This window comes from Caretta caretta, chromosome 5 (assembly GCF_965140235.1).
Source record: "Caretta caretta isolate rCarCar2 chromosome 5, rCarCar1.hap1, whole genome shotgun sequence".
Lineage (NCBI taxonomy): Eukaryota > Metazoa > Chordata > Testudines > Cheloniidae > Caretta > Caretta caretta.
This window is the reverse complement of record NC_134210.1, coordinates 74367857-74391195: the sequence shown is the minus strand read 5'-3', so window position 1 is coordinate 74391195 and position 23339 is coordinate 74367857. Positions and strand designations below refer to the sequence as shown.

The window sequence follows — 23339 nt, the reverse complement described above, 5'->3', positions numbered from 1 at the left end:
CCAGCCCTTCGGCGCAGCATCACCAAAATGAGCGCTGCACTGACAGTGGAGAAGCGAGTGGAGATCACTCTGTGGAAGCTTGCAACACCGGATTGCTACTAGTCAGTCAGGAATCAATTTGTAATTGGGAAATCCACTGTGGTGGCTGTTGCGATGCAAGTGTGCATTACCATTAATCATGTCCTGATATGAAGGACTGTGACTCTTGACAATATGCAGGACATAGTGGATGGTTTTGCAGCAATGGGGGTCCTGAACTGCAGGGGAGTGATAGATAACATGCATATCTCTCTTTTGGCACCAGACCACCTTGCCACAGAATACATCAACCAAACGGGCTACTGTTCTATGGTTCTACAAGTGCTGGTGGATCACTGGGGATGCTTCATGGACATGAATGTTGGCTAGTCAGGAAAGGTGCGTGACGCTCACATCTTTAAGAATACAAGACTGTTCAGAAAGCTACAAGCAGAGACTTTCTTTCCCAACTGGTGAATTGCCACTGGGAATGTTGAAATGCCAACAGTGATCCAGGGGGACCAAGCCTATCTTGCTCTCCTGGCTCTTGAAGCTGTATGTCAGCCAGCATGGGTGGTGCATAATGGAGGCTGGGGGAGGCTAAGCCTACCCAAACCTCCACTAATGCTCCCCACTCCGGGGCTGGGCCACAGCAGAGCTCAGAGTTCCTTTGGACAGCTGGGACTTGGGGCGGGCTGGGACTCAGGGCGACTCGGGCGGGGTGGAACTCGGGGAGGCTTGGCCAGGGGGGCCAAAGCCAACTCAGGGTGGATCGGGCAGGCCAGGGCTCAGGGCAGCTCTGGTGGGTGGGTTGGTGCACAGGGTGGCTCGGGCGGGCAGGCTGGGGCTAGGGGCTGCTCAGCCGGGCTGGCTGGGGATTCTCCGGCCACGGTGTGAGGAGGGGCAGGGAGGATGGGTCCTCAGGCAGAAGGGGCAGGGCGGGGGCTAGCCTCCTTGAATGGGAGTTCATGCCCCGCCCATGCCAGCCACATTGGCAGCATTGAGGAAAGATTCAACTACTGGCTCAGCAGGTGCTGAATGACAGCTGAATGCACTTTTGGTAGATTGAAGGGACGCTGGAATTGTTTACTCATGAGACTGGCTCTCAGTGAAAAAAATCCCAGTGTTTATCCTGCATAATATCTGTGAAGCAAAGGGGGAAAAGTTGCAGCTGGGCTGGAGGTAGAGCGGCTGTTCGCTGAGTTTGAACAGCCAGACGCTAGGGCTATTAGAAGAGCTCAAAGTGGAACTATCTGGCTCAGGCAGGCTTTGAAAGAGCACTTTAACAGTGTGCCACACTAATGCATTGTGGTGTACTGTGCTCTACTTGGCCCTGGTGTTTTGGGGCCTTTAGGAATTGCGTGGTGCTCTGGTGTACATCATTGCATATAACACTGTCAATGCACCCAGACCCACTGACAGCAATTCTGGGCCCCAGGGCAGAACAGTCAATGGGCTCCCGCATGTGCCCAGCGAGCTGCCAGCTGCGCTGCTGGGCGCACTCTTCCGGCATGGCCAGGGCTTCCACATGCCCGCCTGGCTGCCTTTGCTGCCACCAGTACCACCCCGCCCACGCTGAGGAGCACAGGCGCTGACTTCCACATTTCCCCCTGCTCAGTCCTAGGCCCCTTCCCCCAATGCCCCACTCCCGCCCAACCTCTTCCTACTCCTGTTCCGCCCCCTCCTCCGAGGGCACCCCATATACAACTGGTGCCTTCCCATAGTGGGGGGCACAATCTAAAGGGCAGGTCACGTGCCCCCTCAATGCTGGCACTGTGGCTGGCATGGGCGGTGCCTGAACCCCCATTCGAGGAGGCTAGCTCTCTACCCTGCTTCTTCTGCCTGAGGCCCCACCCGCCCTGTCCCTCCTCCCTTGCCAGGGCCAGAGGAGGCCCAAGCCCCAGACCGCAGCCAGAGCATCCCCAGCCAGCCCAGCTGAGCAGCCCCTAGGCCTGGCCTGCCTGCCCAAGCTGCCCTGCGCACCAACCTGCCCGTCAGAGCTGCCCTGAGCCCTGGCCTGCCCTGAGTTGGCCTTGGCCCACCTGCCCGAGCCATCCTGAACCCAAGTCCTGGCCTGGGCCTGGGCCACCACGCAGGACTGCCAGCAGCGTCTCAATGGCTAGAAAGGGCTGGTCCCGTCCCTTCCACTCCTGGCACCTGTGCCAGGCATCGCTCAGGCCCGCCCCTGCACTGCCTCTTCCCACCCCCTGCTCTTCACCCCCCAGCACCTCTGGAACACTGCCAAACAGCTGTTGGGGACAAGCTGATCAGTGGATGGCAGGAGGTGTGGGGGAGGAGGAGCCCGCCAGTGGGTGATCAGCACCCACTTGGCACCTATGCTTAGGAGCCCTGTGGCCCACCCAGTCGATTTAAAAGGGCCCTGGGCTCCCAGCCTCCACCGCTGCTACTGGCCCCTGGACAATTGCCCCATTTGCCCTCCCCTCCCCCTGTCGGCAAGCCTGAATGCACCTATTAATTTTTTGGTGCTTGTTATACATTTATGATTGTAACACTGTGTTTGTCACTGATTCTATGAATTGTGTCACACTGTACAGCCACATGTAAATTGGTGCTTTCAGAACTACTAGGCACTCTGCAGCATACGTTGTGAACTAATAAAAATTATTTTCCAAATAGTAGAATTTTATTCTGTAACAAAATCAGTGCAAAAAAAAAAATCTGAGACATTTAAAAGCAAATATATAAAAAAAAATAAATTAGTGGGAAAGAACTTAACAAAGGGAAATAATTAATGTTCATTTTAGTTACACATACAGTTACTATGGCTCTCTCAGGTCAGTGTATGTGAAGCTGTGGTTGTCCTTAGTGTCTCCCATTAGGTAGGGGTAGGGATGCAGCCCCATATGCCATGTGGAATGTTGAGGGTTGGGTGTTGGGAGGTGCTGCAGTGGAGCTTTCCATTGACCGCAAAGGGAGGTGAGCACGTGATTATTGAACCTGTGGGTCCACAAGAGGCTGCAGTATTGGAGTTTGCTGCCAGAGAAACCTCATTATGTCCTGGTGCATCTCCCTCTTCTTTACCTGCTGGGGCTCCTGAGTCTTTCTCCTACCTGCTATTTCCTTCTCCAGGCTGCAGTGTTCACCCTCCAGGGCCTGTGCTCACAGTCTGATGCAGCACTGGCTTGTAGGATCTCCCTGAACATGTCATCCCAAGTCCTCTTCTTAATCCTCCTTATCTGACTCAGGCATTCCACAGGGTTGGAGGGGGAACCTTTTTAGGCCACACAGCAGAAGCTGCAGATAAAGCACCCAGAGGTACCATTGTCAGTATAGTCACAATGGAAAGCCAAAGTTAAGATTCAGAACTCCATTCCCTTGCTCCCCTAAAGTTTTTAACAAGATATACTTACTGACAGTTGTGCTTGCGCATGGTGCCACTCACAGCACCAGCCGTGGTGAGTCAGAGCCACCAGGGTAAGGGAGATGAGGAGAGAATGAAACGATGAGTAAAGGGCAGTGGCACTGAACACTGGCACCGTTTTCCACAGGCAGTGGTGATTTTAGCTGATCTCTCACTCCTGAGGGTAACAAAGACAAAGAGAGAATAGCTGCTGCTATCATCCCGAAGCCATGTACTGCAATGGCGCCTGTAGAATTTATCTCCAAGTGGTGTGGGAAAGTGTCTTACCACGGAGGAAGAAATAAGGCTGCCGTCCCTAGAAACCTTCAGGAGAGGGTTGCGGAATATCTCCAGGAAAGCGTCGTTGAGATCTCTCAGGAGAATTCATTGGACATCCCTGTGTGCACAAAGAAAGTGATCCGCTTCCCCTCCTCCCTGCATACTTCTACAGGGGAATCAAAAGCAGATAATGCTCGCTCTCTTTGTCGTACTGCTACCTCTTTTAGTATGAGTAAATTAATGAAAGGTCAGTAGCTATGTCCTGTTACATTGGGGGCGCCATCAGTGCATCATTGTAATGGGAAACACAATTACACACTTACCCAAGGTTCCTTCCCTGGCATTGGACTCACCCATGCTCAACTGCTGGGACTGACTGAACTGCAACGGAGTCTCAAACAGGTCCTGGCTCGCAGCATAGCTGGACCTCCCCAGTCGCATGTCCCCCATCCTCCTCCTCTTCCTTCTCTACCTCCTTGTTCTTGCTGTTTGCACCAGAGGCCTCAAAAGTATCCACAGTGGTCTATGGGATGGTAGTGGGGTCTCTGTCAAGGATGGCATGCAGCTCTTTGTAAAGTGCAAGGTCTGCAGCGTGGCCCCCAATTGGTTGTTCCCCTCCTTGGCTTCTGATATGTCTGACACAGTTCCTTTGCTTTCAAGCGGCACTACTGCTGGTCCCTGTCACTGCCATTCTCCTGCATCCCCCGTGCAATCCGCTTGTAGATGTCTACATTTCTATGGCTGGTCTGTAGCGCAGCCTCTTTTCCTCACAGGCCCAGGAGATCCAATATCTCCTGTCTCTCCAAGCTGAAGCACGTCTGGAATGTGCAGCTGGCCTGGTCAGCTGGGCAGTTGCACACAACAGGAGAGAACTGCTAGGTGTGCTTGCCAAGCTGGAAAATCAGGAAAAGGCATTTCAAAAATTTGCTGGGCTTTAAGGGGAGGGGAGCCTGCTGGTCTCCGGGGGCCTGCTGGTCTCCAGGATCCTGGGAAATGGAGCTCACAATTGTGACCAGAGCAATCAGTGTTTGGGCATTGTGGGACAGCTGTTGGAGGACTGTAAGGGTCAACATAAGTAATGCAGTGTCTACACTTGCACTGTGTTGACCTCAGTACATCTACCATGGCTCAACACTGCTTGGGGAGGTGGTGTTACTGCTTTGCCGTAATCGGGTACTTACACTGGGAGAAGATAAATTTAAGTTAGACACATGCACAACTAGGTCAATGCAAACTGGCTTACATCAACCTAATTTTGTAGAGTAGACCACCCTAAGATGTGAGTTGCTAGAACCAAAACTTTTAATTAAGTGAACAATCCATGCTTCTGAATTTGTGATTCAGTTATGACTGGATACACACAGTACAAATAAACCCGTGTTGTTTAATCAGCACAGCTGTATGCTTGGAGTTCTAGAGGACGATGTTTGCTTGGCAACAAGTTGGGTATTTTTACCAGTGAAAGTGAATGTAGATCTCTGGTTGTTTATCTTCCAGATTATCCCTTTATGTAAACTGAATTGTGTACATCCACCATATTATGGGCTAGTTGGGGGTAGGGTGGTGGTAGGAAACTCAAGCATAAAATAAACATCAAAACTATGGGGTACCATGATTTCTCTGTTCTTGTGTACTGCAGAGCATGGAGAACTTAAAGGGGACTTGCTTATCCCCTTTTTTGCTTTTTTACGCTGTATAAAGATGACCTAAAAATGTTAGGGCTTTGGGATGGGGATGGAGTGGGGGGTTTTTTAACTTCAAAAGATCAGGAATATAAAAATGTATCTTCTGTAGTTTTGTTGGATGAGCAATCAGAAGGATAAGGGATTTGTACAGTGAGTTCTTACTACCTTAACTGAAGCACTGAGGATGGTGAATCTTTAACAAAAGCTTTTTATTCACAATGTTAATTAATGATTAAAGATAAACAGGTGTTAGGAAAAAACAAAAAAACTGTGTGTTAATCTGCTTAAAGATTCCATCCCTTCTCTATAACTCAATTTTTACTTTCTTGGTCCTTACAATGTCACCATTTCACTAGTTCTCCAGTCATAGCCCTGGTCTACACTAGGAGTTGAGGTCGAACTTAGCAGCGTTAAATCGATTTAACCCTGTACCCGTCCACACGACGAAGCCCTTTTTTTTTTTTACTTAAAGGGCTCTTAAAATCCATTTCCTTACTCCACCCCTGACAAGGGGATTAGCGCTTAAATCGGCCTTGCTGGGTCGAACTTGGGGTACTGTGGATGCAATTAGACGGTATTGGCCTCCGGGAGCTATCCCAGAGTGCTCCATTGTGACCGCTCTGGACAGCACTCTCAACTCAGATGCACTGGCCAGGTAGAGAGGAAAAGGCCCGCAAACTTTTGAATTTCAATTTCCTGTTTGGCCAGTGTGGCAAGCTGCAGGTGACCAAGCAGAGCTCATCAGCAGAGGTGACCATGATGGAGTTCCAGAATCGCAGAAGAGCTCCAGCATGGACCGAACAGGAGGTACGGGATCTGATCGCTGTGTGGGGAGAGGAATCCGTGCTATCAGAACTACGTTCCAGTTTTCGAAATGCCAAAACCTTTGTCAAAATCTCCCAGGGCATGAAGGACAGAGGCCATAACAGGGACCCGAAGCAGTGCCAGGTGAAACTTAAGGAGCTGAGGCAAGCCTACCAGAAAACCAGAGAGACGAACGGCCGCTTTGGGTCAGAGCCCAAAACAAGCCGCTTCTATGATGAGCTGCATGTCATTTTAGGGGGTTCAGCCCCCACTACCCCAGCCGCATTGTTTGACTCCTTCAATGGAGATGGAGGCAACATGGAAGCAGGTTTTGGCTATGAGGAAGATGATGATGATGAGGTTGTAGATAGTGCACAGCAAGCAAGTGGAGAAACCGGTTTTCCCAACAGCCAGGAACTGTTTCTCACCCTGGACCTGGAGCCAGTACCCCCCGAACCCACCCAAGGCTGCCTCCCAGACACGCCAGGCAGAGAAGGGACCTCTGTTGAGTGTATTTTTTAAAATACTATACATGGTTTAAAAGCAAGCATATTTAATGATTAATTTGCCCTGGCATTCGCGGCTCTCCTGGATGTACTTCCAAAGCCTTTGCAAAAGGTTTCTGGGGAGGGCAGCCTTATTCCATCCATCGTGGTAGGACACTTTACCTCTCCAGGCCAGTAGCACGTACTCGGGAATCACTGTAGAACAAAGCATTGCAGTGTATGTTTGCTGGCATTCAAACAACATCCGTTCTTTATCTCTCTGTGTTATCCTAAGGAGAGTGATATCATTCATGGTCACCTGGTTGAAATAGGGAGCTTTTCTTAAGGGGACATTCAGAGGTGCCTGTTCCTGCTGGGCTGTTTGCCTGTGGCTGAACAGAAATGTTCCCCGCTGTTAGCCACAGAGAGGGGGGAGGGGCTAGCCACGCGCTGGAGGGAAGCAAAATGCGACCTTGAAACGAAAGCACATGTGCTATCTATGTAATGTTAACAGCAAGCTTTACCATGAAAGAGTGTACCCATTGTTCTAGAAAATGTGTCTTTTTAAATACCACTGTCCTTTTTTTTCCTCCACCAGCTGCATGTGTTTCAAGGATAACAGGATCTTCTCCTTCCCAGAGGCTAGCAAAGATTAGAAGGCGAAAAAAACGCACTCGCGATGAAATGTTCTCTGACCTCATGCTGTCCTCCCACACTGACAGAGCACAGATGAATGCGTGGAGGCAGACAATGTCAGAGTGCAGGAAAGCACAAAATGACCGGGAGGAGAGGTGGCGAGCTGAAGAGAGGACTGAAGCTGAAAGGTGGCGGCAGCGTGATAAGAGGAGGCAGGATTCAATGCTGAGGCTGCTGGAGGATCAAACTAATATGCTCCAGCATATGGTTGAGCTGCAGGAAAGGCAGCAGGAGCACAGACCACCGCTACAGTCCCTGTGTAACCAACTGCCCTCCTCCCCAAGTTCCGTAGCCTCCTCACCCATATGCCCAAGAATGTGGTGGGGGGGCCTCCGGCCACCCAGCCACTCCACCACAGAGGATTGCCCAAGCAACAGAAGGCTGGCATTCAATAAGTTTTAAACTTTTAAAGTGCTGTGTGGCCTTGTCCTTCCCTCCTCCACCACCCCTCCTGGGCTACCTTGGTAGTTATCCAACTATTTGTGTGATGAATTAATAAAGAATGCATAAATGTGAAGCAACAATGACTTTATTGCCTCTGCAAGCGGTGATCAAAGGGAGGAGGGGAGGGTGGTTAGCTTACAGAGAAGTAGAGTGAACCAAGGGTCAGGGGGTTTCATCAAGGAGAAACAAACAGAACTTTCACACCGTAGCCTGTCCAGTCATGAAACTGGTTTTCAAAGCTTCTCTGATGCGTACCGCGCCCTCCTGTGCTCTTCTAAGTGTCCTGGTGTCTGGCTGTGTGTAACCAGCAGCCAGGTGATTTGCCTCAACGTCCCACCCCGCCATAAACGTCTCCCCCTTACTCTCTCAGATATTGTGGAGCACACAGCAAGCAGTAAAAACAGCGGGAATATTGGTTTCGCTGAGGTCTAAGCGAGTCAGTAAACTGCGCCAGCGCGCCTTTAAACGTCCAAATGCACATTCTACCACCATTCTGCACTTGCTCAGCCTGTAGTTGAACAGCTCCTGACTATTGTCCAGGCTGCCTGTGTATAGCTTCATGAGCCATGGCATTAAGGGTCCCCAACGATAACTATAGGCATTTCAACATCCCCAATGGTTATTTTCTGGTCTGGGAATAAAGTCCCTTCCTGCAGCTTTTGAAACAGACCAGAGTTCCTGAAGATGCGAGTGTCATGTACCTTTCCCGGCCATCCCACGTTGATGTTGGTGAAACGTCCCTTGTGATCCACCAGAGCTTGCAGCACTATTGAAAAGTACCCTTTGCGGTTTATGTACTCGCCGGCTTGGTGCTCCAGTGCCAAGATAGGGATATGGGTTCCGTCTATGGCCCCACCACAGTTAGGGAATCCCATTGCAGCAAAGCCATCCACTATGACCTGCACATTTCCCAGGGTCACTACCCTTGATATCAGCAGATCTTTGATTGCGTTGGCTATTGCATCACAGCAGCCCCCACAGTAGATTTGCCCACTCCAAATTGATTCCCGACTGACCGGTAGCTGTCTGGCGTTGCAAGCTTCCACAGGGCTATTGCCACTCGCTTCTCAACTGTGAGGGCTGCTCTCATCTTGGTATTTTTGCGCTTCAGGGCAGGGGAAAGCAAGTCACAGAGTTCCATGAAAGTACCCTTACGCATGCGAAAGTTTCGCAGCCACTGGGAATCGTCCCAGACCTGCAACACTATGCGGTCCCACCAGTCTGTGCTTGTTTCCCGAGCCCAGAATTGGCGTTCCACCGCATGAACCTGCCCCATTGTACCATGATGCCCACATTGCAAGGGCCCGTGCTTTGAGAGAAGTCTGTGTCCATGTCCTCATCACTCTCGTCACCGCGCTGATGTCACCTACTCACCCGGTTTCGCTTTTCCAAGTTCTGGTGCTGCATATACTGCTGGATAATGCGTGTGGTGTTTCAAGTGCTCCTAATTGCCAAAGTGATCTGAGCGGGCTCCATGCTTGCCGTGGTATGGCGTCTGCACAGAAAAAAGGCGCGGAACGATTGTCTGCCGTTGCCCTGACGGAGGGAGGGGCAACTGATGACATGGCTTACAGGGTTGGCTTACAGGGAATGAAAATCAAAAAAGGGGGTGGCTTTGCGAGAAACAGAATGGCCCCCTCAAGGACAGAACTCAAAACCTCAAGGACACAACTCAAAACTGGGTTTAGCAGGCCGTTGATTTCACAGAGGGAGGGAGGAGAAAATGAATACAAAACAAATCTTGACTATTTCTTGTTTTGAGCCACTTCGTCTCTCTTTATACATCTTGCTGGCAGCAGACTGTGCAGTATGCCCGCTAGCCATCGTCATCTCCTGGGTGCTCGGCAGAAGACGGTGCAGTATGACTGCTGGCCATCATCTTCTGCTGGCTGTTGATTAAACGACAGTGCACTGCCGGTAGGACTCAGTCGCCATGAGACGAAACTTAAAAGGGAAATGACCAGGCTGAGTCACTCAGGCGGGCTCCATGCTTGCTGTGGTATGGCGTCTGCACAGGTAACTCAAGAAAAAAGGCGCAAAACGATTGTCTGCACTTGCTTTCACGGAGGGAGGGAGGGAACGGGGGCCTAACAATATGTACCCAGAACCACCCGTGACAATGTTTTAGCCCCATCAGGCACTGGGATTTCTACCCAGAATTCAAATGGGCGGCGGAGACTGCGGGAACTGTGGGATAGCTACCCACAGTGCAGTGCTCCGGAAGTCGACGGTTGCCTCGGTACTGTGGACACACTCCGCCGACTACATGCACTTAGAGTATTTGTGTGGGGATACACACAATCGACTGTATAAAAACGCTTTCTACAAAACCGACTTCTATAAATTCGACTTAATTTCGTAGTGTAGACATACCCATAGAGTCTTCCAGCCTAGGATCTGAATTTCTGAGGTAAAGTAAAACAAAGAAAAAAAACCCAAAGCAGAATTTAAAATAACTTTTGGGGCTTCTATATATGTAACAAAGAAGCAAAAAATGATTGAAACCCAATTTTCTTTTTCCCTTGCAGGTCACCTTTAAGAAAGATGGACAGTCTCAATCTTGTATCAGAACTGAACTTTGCTGATAAACTTCATTCCATTTTGTATTAGAACAGAGTATGTGGGAATGGTAACCGTATAACAATACGTGGATGGAAGATAAAAAGGTAAATATTATACTGTTTGTGATGTGTGAAAGGAATACCCATTTATAGCTTGTCTCATTGTTGGACCAGATCTCCTGAAAGGAACTGCATTTATTCTTCACTAATAATATAAAGCAGAGCAAATAATCTAATTGATAAGAACATTTTTAAGAACTTTTTCTTTGTTTTTAACTGTCTGGCACAGATACGGCCATGTGGCTAACTTTTCACTTGTATACAGAGACAAAGTAAAAGTTTGAGTCAAGGCTCTTAACTAACCTGTGTTTCAATGTCATGCATCAGCCTGTTACTTAAATACTATTACCACATCTTTGTTATTGCAGTAAATGGCTGAGGTCATTTCTGAAGTATCTGCTGCATATATGGAATGAAGTCCTCACTTACACACACCCGAACCTTGGAATCAATGTCATTGGCTTTAATGAGGCCAGCATTTCTCCCATAGGATACTGAATCAATGTTTCATTTTTACTGAGTTTTCTGAAATACACAGTGTATCAGTGGACATGGTATAATAAAGAGATTGAGTATGTTTTCAGTGCCAGTGCTTTTCCTTAATCTAAATAAATAACATTTTTACTGTTTTCCTTGAAGAAGCTAAAAAAATAAAAGTAAGGACTTGTGTTGGTGGTTGCCAGCAAGTGTGTCTTTGATCTATGGGCAATCACAGAACTGGCTGAAGCTGATATGTATGGTAGCCACCCTTCATTCTGGCTAAATGGAAGTAGCAAATTAAGCTCCCTTATGAAGTAAGAAAACTGAAACAATAGAAGCCACCACCCAAACTACACAGAAAACCTAAACAAGAACTAACTCAGGGAGACCAAGAGGGGATTCCCAGGGAACTGACTGGTAAAACAGGGACTGGGACATTGACTGGATTGTAGCTGTGTGTGTCAGAAGCAGCAAACAAGCAGAGAATCAAGAGAAAGCAGCTAAAAAAGCCAAGAGAAAACCAGAGAAGTACTGATAGTGTGGCCTTGAGAGGAAGTGAAAAGATAGAGCTTCCTTTGGCAGAGTGAAGGCTGGAAAGGCAGGCTTGAAATTGTGAGAAAGGAAACTTCCTCCTGTTGTTTGTTCCTACTGTGTTCCAGGAAACAGGACTTTGTGTACATTCATTGTAAATAAATAGCATTGCACCAAAGAAATACCCGACTCATAATCAATTTTTCCTTCTAATAGAAACAATCCAGCAAGGCCTCGAATATCAACGAACTGCGCAGGCTAAAAAGGGCAACAGAAGTAAACAGAAAGTTTTTAAAAACTTAAAAGAAGAAGAACTGGTTTGTAGATCTTTGGTAGATATGTAAAAATAATTGCAACATACAGCACAACCTAATAGGGCAGAAGAGTGTGACTGCCCACAGTCACGTGCAGGATTGCGGCCTGAATTATCTATCTTTCCTGATGGGGAAACATCTGAAATGTAAATGTTACCCATATATTCTAAATTTAAAACTAAACCAAAGCCACAATTGTGAGTTAGTGGAACCCTGGTTGGCAGTCTCTTCAGAGAGACCAAAGGTTGAATGAACTGGCTTGGAAACTGAACTACCATCTTACCACCTCAATCTGGTTCCCCTCCAGGAGAGGACTGAGACCAAGTGGTGTGCAGAAGCTAACAGGGATTGTCCGAACGTAAGCTCTTCTGTAGGTAGAAGACCTCAGTCTCTAAAACCCTAAATTAAGCACCTCTTGCAAGCTCTAAAATTTCACTTTCAAAATGCTTTCGAGTGAAAGCCTCCCAAGTGGTAGCATGGTATTTTTCTGATGAATGTTTTACAGCCAAACCTTTTAAACTCAGACCTCAGAGGGAAAAAACTCACTGGTTTGTTTGCATCATATATTTGAAGAACTGGAACAAATGAACTCCTGCGTTTCAGAACCTACTGAAACAGAAAAAGATTGAGATCTCTCTTACTTTCATGTCCCTCCTGCAAAATAACTTTGGCCCTTACTGATACCCCACATGGTTAGTTGATTTGCCTGTTAAGCTTTACAAAGGAGAAGAGAACTTCTTTTCAGAGCCACAAGACATCATTTCACAATTCTTTGTAAAATGCAGTTCCCAAAGGGGTGAGAAGAAGTTACGGTCCCCGGACACATCCTGTATCACTGCACCAGACATCTGCTGCAGCATAGGTGGCAAGCATGGTGATGTTGAACATGTTCATACTGTTTAAAACTTTATTTTTGTAGATAAAATAGTACACAATCATGTAATAAGACTGTATTGCGAGGCATACCCATCAGAGAGCAGAGTACAGTCAGCCTTAACTTGGTATTTCCTGACTTTAACTTGCTTTACTTTGCAATCTTAACATTTTTAATATGGTTTTCTTGTGTAGAATATATATCTGAGAAAAGCATTCAGGGCCAGCTCTTCAACTAGTGTGAATGAGCATAGCTCCACTGGTTTCCATGGAGTTCCACTTATTTACACCAGCTGAGCTGCTAGCTCATAACAACTTACTTTCTGCAAGTTCATCAGTGAATTTTACACATAACAAACTTCAACCAACCAAAGCTATGAAAAGGGGAAAATGTGGGAGGGGAGACTAAAAGAACCAACAAGAGAAAGTGGATGATAGAAAATCGCTTTGAATCCTACCCTATGAAGGACAGTAGCTAGACACATTCAGATTTCATTTATAGGTAAGTATTAATAATTCTAAGCAAAAATTTATTTTCAATTACGGTAAAATCACAAAGGTGCAAGGTTGTGATTGAAGGCAGAATTTGGTCCTCCTGGTGTCTATTTGCAAAGAAAAAAAAAGAAAAAAAAAGTAAAAAAAAGTAAAGAATATGAGTGTATATATATCATACTTTGAAGAATATATTGATACTTAATAGGGTTTGGATCAACAGAAGTTCAACTGGGTAATGTCTTGTGGTCAAGAGAACCTGCTCCAAATGTCCACAATGAGGGAATTAATAATTATTTCTAGAAGGTAAAACAGAATGTGTTTATACTGCTATTAACATCCCTTATATTCTTGGATAAATTGCTCAGGACTAAGGATTATTTCCCCACTCACTGTACGCTGCAGATGAAACAGTAGAGTATAATTTGAGCACAGTCCTATTAGGCTTCTTCCCTCTCCAATTGACAGTTCCACAGTACTATGAATAGTCACAAGAAAACAAAATTGAAAATACAAATGTATTTTTAAAGCTTAAATACAACAGGCTAAGAATGAACAGCAGCAGGAGATAATAAACAGCAGTGGAATTATATAACTATTTTACATAAGGAAAAATATTTATATACAGGAAAAAACATTTTTCATCTTATTTTATAAAAATGTTTACTCCTCTAGATATAAACCTACTTTTATAAAAAGTATCATCAGCAGACTCAGAGCATTATCATCATTACTCATATAAAACCTAATGCTGCTTCAAGAATGCTGAGTGAAACCATACGCTCAATGTCCAGTAAAGGTGAACATTATTTGTATCTCCTGCAGTATTCCAGCTTTTGGGGACCTCTAGAGCAGTAGTTCTCGAAAGCTGGTCTGCTGCTTGTTCAGGGAAAGCCCCTGGCGGGCCGGGCAGGTTGGTTTACCTGCCACATCCGCAGATTTGGCCGATCATAGCTCGCCGATCCAGGCCAATGGGGGCTACAGGAAGGGTGGCCAGCACACCCCTCGGCCCGCGCCGCTTCCCGCAGCCCCCATTGGCCTGGAGCAGTGAACCGCGGCCAGTGGGAGCCGCAATCGGCCGAACCTGCGGACGCAGCAGGTAAACAAACTGGCTTGGCCCGCCAGGGGCTTTCCCTGAACAAGCGGCGGACCAGCTTTGAGAACCACTGCTTTAGAGTATTCAGAGGATCAAGTATCAGTAAATGTGTGAAGTCATTTATCTGGTTTGTCATCAGAAGTGCTCAGCTTGATGTTCCAGACAGGTTACTCTGCTGAATTATTGATGAATAATGTCATTTTTGGTATTGTGACCCGACGGGTATAAACTGCAAGAACATAACGAGCTTTACTGATGACCACATTGAGATAGCAACTCCTACAAAGGATATACAGGATGCTGTGACATTATTAGATTAAAATATGACCATTCAAATCATTGTTGCAACCACTGTTACGTAATTGCAACGAATCTTATACAAAGTGTGCCAAGAAGGTGTCAATAGAAAGGGTTAAGTGGCTTGCAGGCTAAATGGCCCAGAGTCAACCTTTAGAGACATGTTAGAAAAGTATGTGAATTCGGGCCATTCCATGCTAGATAGGCTAGAACTTTGAAATGCAAACCTATATTGTTAAGAAATTAGAGGTAATGCTAATTGCATGTTGTTTACTTATATCTTGTTAGATGTTAGCCATGTAAACAGTTCCTGTCTGTCACTGTAGCTATTGATTTGCTATTGCTATTGATTAGTGATCAATGGCTCCATGTCTAGTTGGCAGCCGGTATCAAGTGGAGTGCCCCAAGGGTCAGTCCTGGGGCCAGTTTTGTTCAATATCTTCATAAATGATCTGGAGGATGGTGTGGATTGCACTCTCAGCAAATTTGCGGATGATACTAAACTGGGAGGAGTTGTAGATACGCTGGAGGGGAGGGATAGGATACAGAAGGACCTAGACAAATTGGAGGATTGGGCCAAAAGAAATCTGATGAGGTTCAATAAGGATAAGTGCAGGGTCCTGCACTTAGGATGGAAGAATCCAATGCACCGCTACAGACTAGGGACCGAATGGCTAGGCAGCAGTTCTGCGGAAAAGGACCTAGGGGTGACAGTGGACGAGAAGCTGGATATGAGTCAGCAGTGTGCCCTTGTTGCCAAGAAGGCCAATGGCATTTTGGGATGTATAAGTAGGGGCATAGCGAGCAGATCGAGGGACGTGATCGTTCCCCTCTATTTGACATTGGTGAGGCCTCATCTGGAGTACTGTGTCCAGTTTTGGGCCCCACACTACAAGAAGGATGTGGATAAATTGGAGAGAGTCCAGCGAAGGGCAACAAAAATGATTAGGGGTCTGGAACACATGAGTTATGAGGAGAGGCTGAGGGAGCTGGGATTGTTTAGCCTGCAGAAGAGAAGAATGAGGGGGGGATTTGATAGCTGCTTTCAACTACCTGAAAGGGGGTTCCAAAGAGGATGGCTCTAGACTGTTCTCAATGGTAGCAGATGACAGAACGAGGAGTAATGGTCTCAAGTTGCAGTGGGGGAGGTTTAGATTGGATATTAGGAAAAACTTTTTCACTAAGAGGGTGGTGAAACACTGGAATGCGTTACCTAGGGAGGTGCTAGAATCTCCGTCCTTAGAGGTTTTTAAGGTCAGGCTTGACAAAGCCCTGGCTGGGATGATTTAACTGGGAATTGGTCCTGCTTCGAGCAGGGGGTTGGACTAGATGACCTTCTGGGGTCCCTTCCAACCCTGATATTCTATGATTCTATGATTCTGAGATCAAAAGGGAATATTAACATTTAAATGAATTCTTCGGTGAAATAATGTCATTGTCTATATGTCTCTCTAAAGTCTGTTATAAACTGCTTAATGAATAAATTCATCATCATCATGTTCCTATTACACCTCTTGCGTTTAGGGCAGTGATGAAGTTGCTCCACTCCTGCCTGTTTCTGGAAAGTCTTTCAATGGTTCCGCAGCTGTGCCACAGGTTTTTCAGCTTGGCTTCCACAGCTCTTTGTCATGTTGATTTTGGGCAGCCTCGTTTCTGCTTGCCTTCAGGTATCCATCTTATTGCTACTCTGGTGATGGAATCAGTTTCCATCCGAAGCACAAGACCGATCCTTCTCCAACGCCTCCGGGCAATGATGGTGCTCAGATCCTCTTGGCTGCACTGTGTCAGTAGATCTTGGTTTGAGATTGTTCTGGGCCAAAAGATATGGAGGATTTTTCTGAGGCAAGTTGTATGGAATGCAGACAAAGTTTGGACATGTTATACTTGCTCATTCCCCAGCATTCTGCACTATAAAGTAGTGTTGAAAGTATGCAGCTCTGATAAATCTTGAGTTTGGTTTTGGTGTTGTATTTTGATGATTTCCAGCCTGTATTTAAGCTCTTAAATGTGTTCCTGGCTTTATTGATTTTATTCGGGATGTCCTGTCTTGTTCCACCATCCTGGCTGATGGTGCTGCCCAAGTATGTGAATGTTTCTACATTGGTGAGAACATAATCCTCGATCCATACCGGTGATGGTGAGGCAATATTAAAGGTCATTATATCTGTCTTATTGCGGTTGATTTTCAGTCCAATTTGCTGGCTGAATGTGCTGAGTCGAGTTGTTTTTTCTTGTATATGGTATTGGGTATGTGATAGGAGAGCAACATCATCTGCAAAGTCCAGGTCTTCAAGGGATGAGAAGAGTGTCCATTTAACGCCTCTTGGCATGTCTTCTGTTGTACGTCACATTACCCAGTCAATGGCAATGTTGAAGAGGATTGCAGACATGACACACCCCTGACGTACTCCTGTTTTGACTTCAAAACTGAGCTCACTGTGATCAACACTACGTGTAAAGTTGAAATAGAAGTTTTTGATTATGTTGATTATATGGAAAGCAATTCCATATACCCACAGAACGCGCCACAGGCTGGTTCTGTGAATGCTATCAAAAGCCTACTCAAAGACTTTGAAATTTATGTAGAGTTGCCATTGCCAACTCTTCTATTATGTTTTGTAGAGTGAAGATCTGGTGTGTGCATCCACACCCTTTCCAAAAACCAGCTTGCTCTTTTCTGCGAACGCTATCAACTGCCTCTGATATATACTGGACTATGATCTTACACAATACTTTGCTTGGCACAGATAAAAGTGTGATACCACGCCAGTTATTACAATCACTGAGAGTTCCTTTCTTTGATATCTTCACTATAATCCCATTGGTCCACCCATCTGGCACTTTTTCCCTTTCCCAGACTGATGTAAATAGGGGGGCTGGAATAGATGCTGTTAATTTAGGATTTACCTTGAACAATTCTGCATTCAAGTTATCCTTGCCAGGAGCGTCCCCATTTTTTAAGGATTTGATGGCTTGAATTATCTCTTCCTTAGTTGGGGTGTCTGTGTTGATATCAAGATCTTTTTCTGCCTGGATGTTTGCTTCCTCTTTAGGTGGTTCCCTGTTCAGCAATTCCTTGTTCTTTTTCGGAAATGAAGCCACTGGCATGAAGACTGAAGTGCTCAACACCAAGACAAAAACTAAACTTGGCTTTTGGAACGTATGGACAATGTACGAAGCAGGGAAGCTAGCTCAGGTCACAGCAGAGATGAGAGGCTACAGCTTACACATCCTGGGAGTTAGCGAGAGCAGATAGATGGGATCAGGAAGATTAACAACAGCCTTGGGAGAAACTTTGCTGTTTTCTGGACGGGATGATGGACAACACCATGAGGGCGTTGCCATCCTTTTGAAGAAGGGAGTGGAGCATTCCCTGCTTGAATGGAAATCCATCAGCAGCAGACTTATGAGAGCCAGACTGAAAGGGAAACATATTAATATCACCCAGATTCCATGTTATGCTCCGACAAACGACAGTGAATTCTACCTTACACTACAGGCGGAGTTAGAGAGAGTACCACGCCACGACCTAACTATCGTCATGGGAGACCTGAATGCCAAGGTCGGTAAGGACAACACAAACAATGACAGAGCAATGGGAAGACGTGGGTGTGGCACTATGAATGAAAATGGAGAAAGGCTTGTTGATTTCTGTAATACGAATGACACAGTCATCGGCTGAACCCTATTTGAACATCCTGAAATTCACAAGCTGACATGGTGTTCTCCAAATGGCAGAGATAAGAACCAGATTGACAATATCATGATCAATGGCAAATGGCGACACTCACTGACAGATGTGAAAGTGAGATGCGGTGCAGATGTTGGCAGTGACCAGCACCTTGTGACAGCCTCCATCAAGCTAAAACTGAGAAATGTGGTTTCAGAGTAGCAGCTGTGTTAGTCTGTATTTGCAAAAAGAACAGGAGTACTTGTGTGGGTCCACCAAACAAGGGAGATAGATGTTATGATATTGACAAGCTCAAGTCCCTTGAAATACAGAAAGCCTTCATTCTGCAGTTAAAGAACAGGTTTCGAGCACTTGCAGACTTTGATGAAGAGGAGAGGAATGCAGATGAAGAGATCAACATGAAGTGGGATAAAGTAACAGCAATTTATAAACAGAGCAGTGAAGCCTGTCTAGACTAAAGGCGGAAGAGGAGGAAGGAATGGATTACACCCAGCACATGGAACACCATAGAAACCAGACAAGCCCTGAAGAAAAAAGTTTGAGACACAAAATTCCAGAAGCTAAAGGACAAATACTCCGAACAGTATAGCAAGGCACAGCTGGACGTCAAACGCCTTGTGAGAGTGGACAAATGGCATTATATTGATAATCTGGCAACATGAACAGAGGATGCAGCTGCTTGTGGTGAACAAGGAACCGTCTACAAAATAATGCACCTGATCAGTGGTAAATGGCAGGCACCAACAAACACTCTCATCAGGAACAAACAAGGACACCTCCTAACAACTGAAAAAGAATGGATAAATTAGCTACACGGATTAACATAAGGTAATTTCCAAAGATGCTTAGGAAATAGGTCTACTTCAAAGTCTCCATGATTGTCTATTGTTCACCTAAGGACTCTGAGCTGTCAAAAGAAGGCCTGGAACTGTGTAAAACCTTTGGGTCCTGATCCTTTTTATCTCAGATCTGATTGATGCTTCATGCAGGAGAAGCTTAAGTCATAAGACTGAGATCTCCAGTCCTATCTGGATCATCCTGAATATGAACATTGGACTATAACCTATGGACTAATTCTGAAAGAACTGCTTGCAACTACAAATCTCACCATCTCTACTATGAATCTGATCTCAGAAACTGTGTTCATGTCTGTATGTATACCGATCTTTTAACCAATACTCGCTCTCTTTTCTTTTTTAATAAATTTTAGTTTAGTTAATAAGAATTGGCTGTAAGTGTGTATTTGGGTAAGATCTGAAATATTAATTAACCTGAGAGGTAATATGTCTGATCCTTTGGGATTGGTAGAACTTTCTTATACGATTGATAAGATTTTCAGTAATCCTCATCATATGTGACTTGGGCTTCTGGGTGGAGGCCTAAGGCTGGGTTGCTTTAAGGGAATTGTGTTGTTGGCTTCTGGGTAACCAGTAAGGTATTACAGAAGCTGTTTTATACTGGCTTGGTAAATCTAAGTATTGGAATATCCACCAGCTTTGGGGATTGTCTGCCCCATTCTTTGCAGTTGACCATAATTGAGTAACCTCAATGCTGCTCCCTGGGACTCCCAGTCACAGATGCTCACTGTGATTGTGTGCCTGAACTCCAGAAAAGCATCCGCTTGTTGCTTTGGTTAGGCATCAGCCACCATCACAGCATTCAGCTTGCACCAGTTCAACACACAAGCAAAAGGACCTGTTTGGTTTCATTATTAGGACAGGTGAAGTCCATGGTCTTTCTGAAGACCTAATGACACCTAGCTATTTTAAATATGCTCTTTCACTCTTATTCACTGTGATGGGGTCCAAAGGCATTACCGTGTCCCTTACAAATGACAGATTAACAACAATTCAATCGTACACAAGTTTTCCAAAGAGGGACCCATGAAAGTGGCTGTTCCAGGAACAGAAGGAGAGACTACCAAGGGAAGGCTGGGCTCTGATCCTGAGCCTGTGGGTCTGGATTAGAAAGCCTGCGCAAAGGGACATTTAATATGACTGGTTGACCCATGTGTTTTTTGTTGCGTTGGTGTTGTTGAATTGCTTCACCAGTCTAAAGTAAGCTGTTGGATATCCTTACTCATCCTCATGTGTTTTCTTTAATAATAGGGTTTCTATCATGTTCAGCTAGAGGTACTCCACACTTTGCAGAGAATCCAGCAGTTGCTCGTTGCAATACCACAATTTACAGCTGCTGTTTCTGTACCTCTATCAAACTATGAGTATTCCACAGAAGTGATAGTTGAATCACGTTGAAAGAGAATGACAGGTTTCAGAGTAACAGCCGTGTTAGTCTGTATTCGCAAAAAGAAAAGGAGTACTTGTGGCACCTTAGAGACTAACCAATTTATTTGAGCATGAGCTTTCGTGAGCTACAGCTCACTTCATCGGATGCATACCGTGGAAACTGCAGCAGACTTTATATATACACAGAGAATATGAAACAATACCTCTTCCCACCCCACTGTCCTGCTGGTAATAGCTTATCTAAAGTGATCATCAGGTTGGGCCATTTCCAGCACAAATCCAGGTTTTCTCACCCTCCACCCCCCCACGCAAATTCACTCTCCTGCTGGTGATAGCCCATCCAAAGTGACAACTCTTTACACAATGTGCATGATAATCAAGGTGGGCCATTTCCAGCACAAATCCAGGTTTTCTCACATCCCCCCCACCCCCATACACACACAAACTCACTCTCCTGCTGGTAATAGCTCATCCAAACTGACCACTCTCCAAGTTTAAATCCAAGTTAAACCAGAACATCTGGGGGGGGGGGGGGTAGGAAAAAACAAGAGGAAATAGGCTACCTTGCATAATGACTTAGCCACTCCCAGTCTCTATTTAAGCCTAAATTAATAGTATCCAATTTGCAAATGAATTCCAATTCAGCAGTTTCTCGCTGGAATCTGGATTTGAAGTTTTTTTGTTTTAAGATGGTGACCTTCATGTCTGTGATTGCGTGACCAGAGAGATTGAAGTGTTCTCCGACTGGTTTATGAATGTTATAATTCTTGACATCTGATTTGTGTCCATTTATTCTTTTACGTAGAGACTGTCCAGTTTGACCAATGTACATGGCAGAGGGGCATTGCTGGCACATGATGGCATATATCACATTGGTGGATGTGCAGGTGAACGAGCCTCTGATAGTGTGGCTGATGTTATTAGGCCCTGTGATGGTGTCCCCTGAATAGATATGTGGGCACAATTGGCAACGGGCTTTGTTGCAAGGATAAGTTCCTGGGTTAGTGGTTCTGTTGTGTGGGATGTGGTTGTTGGTGAGTATTTGCTTCAGGTTGCGGGGCTGTCTGTAGGCAAGGACTGGCCTGTCTCCCAAGATTTGTGAGAGTGTTGGGTCATCCTTTAGGATAGGTTGTAGATCCTTAATAATGCGTTGGAGGGGTTTTAGTTGGGGGCTGAAGGTGACGGCTAGTGGCGTTCTGTTATTTTCTTTGTTAGGCCTGTCCTGTAGTAGGTAACTTCTGGGAACTCTTCTGGCTCTATCAATCTGTTTCTTTACTTCTGCAGGTGGGTATTGTAGTTGTAAGAAAGCTTGACAGAGATCTTGTAGGTGTTTGTCTCTGTCTGAGGGGTTGGAGCAAATACGGTTGTATCGCAGAGCTTGGCTGTAGACGATGGATCGTGTGGTGTGATCAGGGTGAAAGCTGGAGGCATGCAGGTAGGAATAGCGGTCAGTAGGTTTCCGGTATAGGGTGGTGTTTATGTGACCATTGTTTATTAGCACTGTAGTGTCCAGGAAGTGGATCTCTTGTGTGGACTGGACCAGGCTGAGGTTGGTGGTGGGATGGAAATTGTTGAAATCATGGTGGAATTCCTCAAGGGTTTCTTTTCCATGGGTCCAGATGATGAAGATGTCATCAATATAGCGCAAGTAGAGTAGGGGCTTTAGGGGACGAGAGCTGAGGAAGCGTTGTTCTAAATCAGCCATAAAAATGTTGGCATACTGTGGGGCCATGCGGGTACCCATAGCAGTGCCGCTGATCTGAAGGTATACATTGTCCCCAAATGTGAAATAGTTATGGGTAAGGACAAAGTCACAAAGTTCAGCCACCAGGTTAGCCGTGACATTATCGGGGATAGTGTTCCTGACGGCTTGTAGTCCATCTTTGTGTGGAATGTTGGTGTAGAGGGCTTCTACATCCATAGTGGCCAGGATGGTGTTATCAGGAAGATCACCGATGGATTGAAGTTTCCTCAGGAAGTCAGTGGTGTCTCGAAGGTAGCTGGGAGTGCTGGTAGCGTAGGGCCTGAGGAGGGAGTCTACATAGCCAGACAATCCTGCTGTCAGGGTGCCAATGCCTGAGATGATGGGGCGCCCAGGATTTCCAGGTTTATGGATCTTGGGTAGTAGATAGAATATCCCAGGTCGGGGTTCCAGGGGTGTGTCTGTGCGGATTTGATCTTGTGCTTTTTCAGGAAGTTTCTTGAGCAAATGCTGTAGTTGCTTTTGGTAACTCTCAGTGGGATCATAGGGTAATGGCTTGTAGAAACTCGTGTTGGAGAGAGAATGTTTGCTAAAGGTGTAAGTACAAGGGCAACTTTCCTCTTGACCTCTATCCTCCTGGCTGCCATGCCTCACATAGCTAGTACAACTCTGCCAACTGTGGAATAGATTATTGGCCAGAAGTACTTCTAAGGCAAACAAGCTTTTGTTCTTTTTAACTCTTAGAGTCCAGATAAATGCCATGGGTGTTTTGCAGTAAGTGTTCTGTATTGCTGAGACATGGTTACTTCCGGCTAATCCCTCCATCTTCCCTCTGTCTGTAATACCTACCTGTGATAAAGCCACCTGTTTTCCCAGAGTACCCATGTCTTGTTAGATCTTCACCAGCAGCCTCCTAATTAGTAAATTCCCTGCGACGTTTCAGAAAATATTAGTATTTAGATTCTCCTTAAACTTCTCCTTGGATTTGGTGGCATCATCAATTATCCTTCCATCTTCACTTTTGTTCCAGTCATTCTAAAACGTCTCTTCCTTCATTTACCTCTATTCTGAACACATTTATGGGTACCATCTTAAGAGCTTTCAAGATCACTGGTATCATAGCAGTCTACTCCCATCTACTATTTACTCTGATTCTGGGTAATAACATAGGCAATCTTATTATTTTATTTAACACATATTGTATTAGTGTCCAAAGACCAAAAC

At 45.8% G+C, this 23339-nt stretch overlaps 1 long non-coding RNA gene across 1 annotated transcript in view; it reads right to left on the bottom strand.

Annotated features, from left to right (window-relative positions):
• Positions 1-2671: 2671 nt before the first annotated feature.
• Positions 2672-23339, bottom strand: part of LOC142072159 (uncharacterized) — a 29270-nt gene continuing 8602 nt past the window's right edge. The window contains exon 3 of the long non-coding RNA XR_012668497.1: positions 2672-3273. This is a non-coding gene — a long non-coding RNA (uncharacterized LOC142072159). The remainder of the gene's footprint in view (positions 3274-23339) is intronic.